Below are 7,937 nucleotides of genomic sequence, written 5' to 3'. Positions count from 1 at the left end.
TTTTGTTGTTGTAGTTTTTATCTGAAATATTGTGATTTTAATTCTACGTAAACTTGACCAGATCAAAGAGAAGCACACATTTTATTAAATTTCTATTTTATAATATAAATACTATTAACTTTTTGATTGTCTTCATCACTTCAAGCCATGTAATTTTTAAAGCTATGCGTCCTCTCATTGAGAATTAGGGCATGCCAGGGATCTCACTCATTTCTGGTTTAACATCCTAGAGATTTCCTTCCCATCACAGCTGACAGTGTCACATACTATCAAATCTTCCATGGCTGGCTTTTAAACAGATCTGCTTTTATAAAGACAGTTTTATTCCAACATTTACGAGATATGTTTTTACTTCAAGTTCCTGAATTGCTGTGTTGATATTTACTTCTATAAATTCTCACAGCTAAAATAAGTTGTTTTGGGACAGTACAGATGAAACTGACAACTCAAAATGAGTTGTTCCAAACAAATGCTAAATGGTACTTGGAATAGGAAATATCTTTATTTATTTATTTTAATCCAGGTAGATTTTATGTTTCCAGAAACAACTTCTTTGGGATTTTTGTGTGTGAGAGACTATTATTTTAATACCAAAATCATATATGGATTTTGTAATACTCAAAATTACTCAAAACCTGCATAAAGACATATGTTAATGTGAATATATACAAATGTGTATTCAACTAAAAAAACTGTAGGTAGAGAGACGTAAAATGTTCTTCTTTGGCCATATGAGTTTTACTCATGGTGTACTTTCGCTCTAGTTCTGATTATTGTGCACTAACCAACTTTGAGTATTTAAAATCAATTAGACTAGGTCTTCAAGTCTTGGAGTCCTTTTGTACTTTGCAACTTCACTAAAAAATTGACTTTAGCTAACAAGTTTTAGATAAAGTCCCCTCACTGACTAACATAAGAAGTTTCTGTTTAGTGAGCTAGAGAGAATAAAGTGCATTGATATCCTTACAAAAGATTCATTGTGAAGATTAAAGCACAGACGTTTCCCATTCACTTATATTTTATCTTTTGTCAACATCTTGCACAGCTTCTAAGGTGGATAGCAAATTCATGCTCAGATTAAACTAAAGGCAAATTCATGATTTTGTTTATAGAGTTTTGTGCCTCAAGCTAGCCATCAACCTTATTTAAGCATTTGAGAACAACTCAGGGTCTTTTCTGTAGCAGAAAAGAACTTGTGAGTAGCAGACTTTGCCTTTGATTTTTTTGTGTGTGCATGTCCCTGTAGATGATGAGGGAGTCACCACTCTAATGCATAAATAGAATTAAATTAAATCTCTTCCTTACTAAATTATTTATATTGTTTGACTGGTACAAATCTTGGTACTCTGCTTCTCCATATTTCTTCTAGTATGCATGGGTTCCTTTGGAGCACAGCCAAGCCACCCATACAGGAACATGGATCCTTCATATTTGTGCTGTTACACACAGTCCTGAGGTCAGCTCCCAAGTGCCAGTTATCACCAGCTGTCTTTTAATTCACACCTGCTGAGGTTCAAGCTTCTAATTTCCATTCATTTTCAAAAACAGAAAGGCACTTGGTTTTGGAAGAGAAGATTGTTTTCAAGCAGAGAAAATTACAGTCTTTTTGATTGCTCACTGTTTTGGATGTGTCTGGGCTGCCTGACATTTGCAATAAGCATTCCCCAAGGGACCATAACCATAGCACACTCACTGGGGACAAAAGGAAAAGCAGCAAGACTTAGAGCTGTTATATAAGCTGTTTCCTACTCTCATGCTCTTCCTGACACATGAACCTATTCTCTTGCCCTAGCCCTGAGGAAGAGGGTTAACACTGGCATAAATGGGCCCGAGTCTCACTTTTTCTTCTTCCAGAACACCAGCTTTGCTTTTGTTAGTAGGGCTACTGGCAATTTGCTCTTACTTGTGATAGGAACCATGATGATTTTCTGAAAAATCTCTCTTATCTCTCATAGCGTTTTGGATACTAGTTGTCACAAACAACATAGAGTCATAGAGTAACCTGAGTTGGAATGGACACACGAGGATCAGCAACTCCAACTCCTGACTCCACACAGAACCACTCAAAAATCAAGCCATTTTTCTGAGAGTATTGTATCAGTTTAATTTAACTAAGACAATAAATGTAATATATTTACTTGCTTTGAAACTGACACACTCCTCCATTCACTACATGAGCTTTTCTCTATATTGCCAGCTGATGAGTTTTATTTACCTCTCAAGTCCCACACACAGAAGAATAAAGCAAGATCTTTTTTTTAATGCATAATTCAAAAGAACAAGAAGCAGTGATCAACCTGAATAGTAAAAGCTAATCATTATTTTAAAATACAGGCTGAATATCTCACTGAGTGTTTGCTCTGATAATACCAAGTGGTTTCACTTACCTGTGATCTTTGCTCTGATTTCATTACGAGTTTTTCATGAATCTCATATGAAAATAATAAGATAGAGTAAGAAGATATAAAGGCAGAAGGGCAAGGTGGAGAAGAAATTTGATCAGAAGTGAAAAGGAGGAGACTCTCTCGACTCTGGTAATCCAAGGAATTAGCTTGAGGGGGAACCTCCACAATGCGCTTGTTTTACAGCTGACTGGGCATTTTATGGAATATATTCAGGGACAGATCACCAGACTGGGAATAAAAAGACTTGAACTACAACAAAGCTAGAAATGAAATTTCAGTCTTGGGGTCATTCTGGTATTTCAACTTTTGCTTCATCCTGTGCAGAAAGGAGAAGATTTCATTGTAAATCTATTTGGTAGCAGATTAACAGCCAGTCTGTGTTAGGCTGAAATGCTGTCTGGTATTGGCTAAAACGTTTGCCTCAATTGTGCAAAACTCTAAAAGCCATCCTTAAGTTTCACTGACATGTATTAAAATTTTACAGTCCTTCAGTGTCCTAATACGAACAGTTATACTTGCTTTCCTAAAGTATTGTGAAACAATTTTAAAATATAATCATTCATGAAAACAGAAGAATAAATTAAACATTTTCATATTTTAAAATAAGAACCGTAATCAAAATATAACAGAATAGTAATGGGGGAATGTAAAAGAACATTTAAACCCAGAAGAGATACAGGTTTGTGTTGGACCTGTTATAAGTCTGATTGAAAAGGGAATGAGGGAGGGCTAAAATGGAGAGGAGGAAAAATGAAAACTGGAAAGAAATGTGTTTCATTTTCATGTTTTGTTGCAAAGACACCATACTGTTCTTTAGTTCTCATTACTGAAAGTGTGAAAGGGGAAAAAAAAAAATAATTCCATCCTCATACAGCTGTGCAGCCTATATTTTCAAGGGACAGGAGGGGAATCATCAGTGTGGGAAATGAATGAAACAGAGACTAGGTCAGGACAAATGCATAATCATAATAATCAGATGCTTCAGGGATCTAGATTATCTGGGGAGGGACTTCAACACACTTCAAGAAAGCAGACAGTAGTGTGACACAGGAGATGATGTCTTTCCCCTGAGTCTCGGAAAAGTAGCTAGAAAAATAATAGGCAGGAAATAAGGAAGACCAAAGTCAGAGAAGGGCAGACAGAAATTATAATGAAATGGGAAAAGAAGGAAATGGATCATGGATGTGAGATGCCTGCTAACTAGGGAAAGATCATCAGGGGAAATTATTTATTCAGTGCTGTTTCTAGCATAAAAAATAATAAAGTCAAGCCAAAATAAAAACAAACAAACAAAAAAAGATCGACCAATGAGTCATATGAGTAGTGCAGAGTAAATAGCATACTATTTCAACATGATCAGGCAAGTATTACTGAGAAATCAGACAAAAGTCAGAGTCAGCACAAGAACATTTGCAGGAGCTCCTGGGAGAGGGGATAAATGGAAACAGGTATGTCCTGCTCTGAAAGCAAGAAGCTTGCATCAGTTCAGTTGCACTGTTGAAATATCTAGAGGTATGCAATGGAAGATGTAAAAAGACACAAGTCTTGAGGTAATAAACCAAGTCACTGATCCATCTTTCAGCTTGATATAGATATATATGTATATGTATGTAAACATATATATATACATACATATATAAACAACTTAATTCCTTATAAATGATAATACTGTGCATGTACTAGATGCATAATCAAGCTGCATCTAGATATTCAGTATGCTAAATAATCATTCTCCTGCATCAGTCAATTAAAGAATCCCTAGGTTCACATTAACATAACTTGCACTAACTGCACCCAAGGAACCACTACAGTGCATCACACTAATATGAAAGAATCTAATGGCTCCCCAAGTAGGCATTGTCAGTATATACCCAAAGGGCCCCATTGGAGCTGTTACAGCATATTGTACCCGAAATCTGGGGATTAAATGCTTGTTTAACAGGCTTCAGTGTGAGAGAATATAACAGGTACTGCCCATAATATCAGTCATCCATGGGTAATGCGAGGAACTAATACACTTCCAGCACGAATGACAAACCAGATTCAAACTGAGGGAAGCAGCACAGTCATTGTAGCAGTGCCATTCAAAGACCATAATGGGCACAAACATTCCTAGTACAATCTAAATGAGATAACTGGTTTTATTACTCTATAAACTCACAAAGTAATCATAGAAGGAAAAAATGACTTCTGAGAGTGATGGAGAACTTGACAGGAACCCCTATCCATATTTTTTTGGAATATGACAACATTATGATTTCATGGGAAAATTTGTACTATTACTTCACATTTCCAAATGTGCAAGGTATTGTGATGGTAGAAGAGATCAAGCTGTATAATTTTCCCCAATACACATACATTTGCATTTGAAAGTATGTACACTTTCACTCAGAAGCTGTTTAACCCACAATAATGGTATCCAAATATCTGTATTTGCCACAGAAAAATGTTATTTCATACCACATAGAAATGACACGAATACTATCACTATCAATAATTTGAGCATCTCTGAAGTACTTTGAAAATTTTGCTGTTCCTGTGACTATATGGACTCATTACTGCAAAAAGAGACTTCACCATCTTATGTTGATGGAAGTACATAATTCTTCTGATACCATTCAGAAAATTCAGAGAAGTGGCTTGAAAAGAAAAAAGGAAAAAAAAAAAAAGGGGGGGGGGGGGAGGCAGAACAGCCCTTCTCCCCAGCAATACTTGACCTTGATGAAATATACAGGTGCTACAAAGCCCAAATAAATCTAAGACAGTATTGGTATAACTGATCTCAGTCTACTCGAGCAATCTCACTACTAGTAGAATTGTAGAAAATGTTCAAGTGTAATGATCCTGCTCTGGCAACAGCAGGAGAAAAAGGCTGCAGGGTTAAAAGCATGTTTCTAGAACTCTCTTTGCTCATGAGCTGACTCCTTCAACATTAGCTTTGCTTGTTGCCAAGGACCATGTTTTTGGTGTAATCTAGTTAAGGTCTGCCAGCACAGCTACATGAGCAAACCTGCATAATATAGATGGAATTAATCCTGACTAAAAAGTGTTTTTGTCGACAATGATTTATATCGATCTAGTGAGATAAATCCACTATCTCGAGAAAAAATAGTTTAATCAAATGTTTGCAGTCATTTAAGCAGGAATTGGTGTTCCTTTCCAGAAGGCACTATTAGAAAACCATTTCTTCGAGTTCTAGAGATCTGCTATTTAATTGCTCTTTTAGACCTTTGACAAATGTACTTTGGGGAAAGTATTTTGTAGAGAAAGAGGGAACTAATGAATTTAAGCCAATACATACTAAATCTCACTGAAGTTGGTGATGATGATGATTATTATTAGTTTGACTTCTTGAAATAGTGAAAGCAGTGGATTTATCTCATTAGATTGGTATAAATCATTGTCAGCAAAAGCACTTTTTGGTCAGAATTAATAAAGACCTTTTGTCTATATCTGATCAAGTTTAAATACATTTTAACAAGCAAAAATAAAGGAAGATTCATCAGTAGGTTCCTTCCACAGATAATTTACCTTAGGCAATAAGCACAGCCATAGACTTCAAGTGATTTGCAAATGATAAACATTTTTAAATGTGCATAAATAACCTAGAAGTCTGAGTCACATATTTAAAAGACAGTTAGGTGTCTTGGTCCTTCTGACTTCTGGTGAAACTCAGAATATATCTTTTTAAATTAGTGGTATTGAATACAGAAATATCAGCTTGGTCAAGCTTCATTCTTCCAAGCATGGCCCTGCCTATGATCACACCTGTTTGCTGTCTGGGTACCCTTCTTCAGAAATATTTAAGTGAAGACCTACTATTCACCTCCTCTGAAAACCCCTGAAACCTGTCCTTTGCCCAGAAAACCTCAAGATATTGCAAACCCCTTACAAGTAATTATGTGCATATCAACACCTAGATGTTTTTATAAGAAATATACCAAGCGGTACCTGAGCAAAAGCCCGTGAGCACAGAGTGCCATGTAGATATGTTAGATGAAGTCTAAGAACATGATAACCTTGTCCCAGCTATTCTGCATTATGTAAACATAGCTATGGTACTGTTTTCACTACAATCCTATTCCAGGGCCATCTTGCCTGTCTCTTATTCTGTTATTTGGATGAGCACTGAGAAACAAAACAGTTTTAAACTTTCAAATAAAAATGTCACAAAAGAAAAAGTTTTTTAAATATATATATATTATTGCAGAAAACATTGAAATGGCTGTCTGAGGCATACTTGATAACTTAGACATGTTCTGTAGTTGAAAGGCACCTCAGCTGAATGGAGAGTTGGGATTTCATAAAAAAAAAAGGAAGCAGCTTTATTTTATGAAATAAAGGAGAATCCCACAATAGCAGCCACCTCTCAGAGACTCAGAAAGGAGGCAATTTCCTCAAAAGATTGCAAAGACTTCAGAGTTGCAGAGAAAAGAAGCCTCAGTTCTCTTCCCCTCTCAGCCACACACCTAACTATCACATCTCCACTGGGATACCAGAAGCCAGGTTATCTGCTCAAAAGCAACTACTGAATTTTTTTCAGAAGCATTGCTTAGTCTTTATTTTGTGCCAGATGTCTTCAAACTAACACTTCAGGTCTATCACCACACAAAAACCTGCCTGACATTAGTAGTGAGATGGACTCCATACTAGCCAGAGGCACAAAATTGAATGTGTAACTATCATTTCTTTCATGCTGTGAGCAAGGGTTATTTCTTTTGAACTTAGGGTTCCAGCTCAAGTCCTGTTAGGGAAGCCAGCCTTACATGTAGTTGAGGCAGAGGTACAGCAAACTTACAGAGCTGCCACTGCTTCAAAGTCCCTAGCACTTTCCAACATTCTCCCCAGACTAATATCTGTGGCTATGCTAACACATGGCTGCCTGAGTAACAGGAATAGGAGAAGGCAAAGATAAAAGATAGATTTCCCATGCATTGAAAATTGAATAGCTTTCAGAATTTGGGTTCTTCTTAAGGTCCGCAATAACACCAATAGCTCCTGCTCAGAAGACTTCCACTGTTACCAAGTGACAATGCAGACATAACCTCATTTGAAAGGGTACAGAAAGAGAAACACAGTCTTTGCACACATATGCCAAGAACTACACAAATATTCTTATTTTACTTCCTCATTCTTTCCACTGGAAAGAGAAGAGAAAAGGAAGAGAAAAGGAAGAGAAAAGGAAGAGAAAAAGAAGAGATGCTAACCTTCAATATTGATTAGATACTCTTGCCTACCTTTTCCTGGTCAAAATTCCAAAACATGGAAAATTTGTTTTAACCATTTTTGTTCTCTCCTCTCCACATTAAAAAACTGAGAAGTGATGATATAAAACAAAGAAATTACTGGAGAAAACAACAACAATAACAACAAGAGAAAATCTGAATCATTCTCTTTTTCATAGTTACCCAGTTGCACGACAGGGAGTATCACAAATTGATTAAAATCATCAAACTTCCATCAGTGGTAAACCTTGATCATTAGACATTGAGACCTCAAACCCCCATAAAATTATTTAAGACAAATAACTAG

The sequence above is a fragment of the Anser anser genome (assembly GCF_964211835.1).
Source record: "Anser anser genome assembly, chromosome: 3".
NCBI lineage: Eukaryota > Metazoa > Chordata > Aves > Anseriformes > Anatidae > Anser > Anser anser.
The sequence above is the reverse complement of the archived record's forward strand: the minus strand, read 5'-3'. Positions refer to the sequence as shown.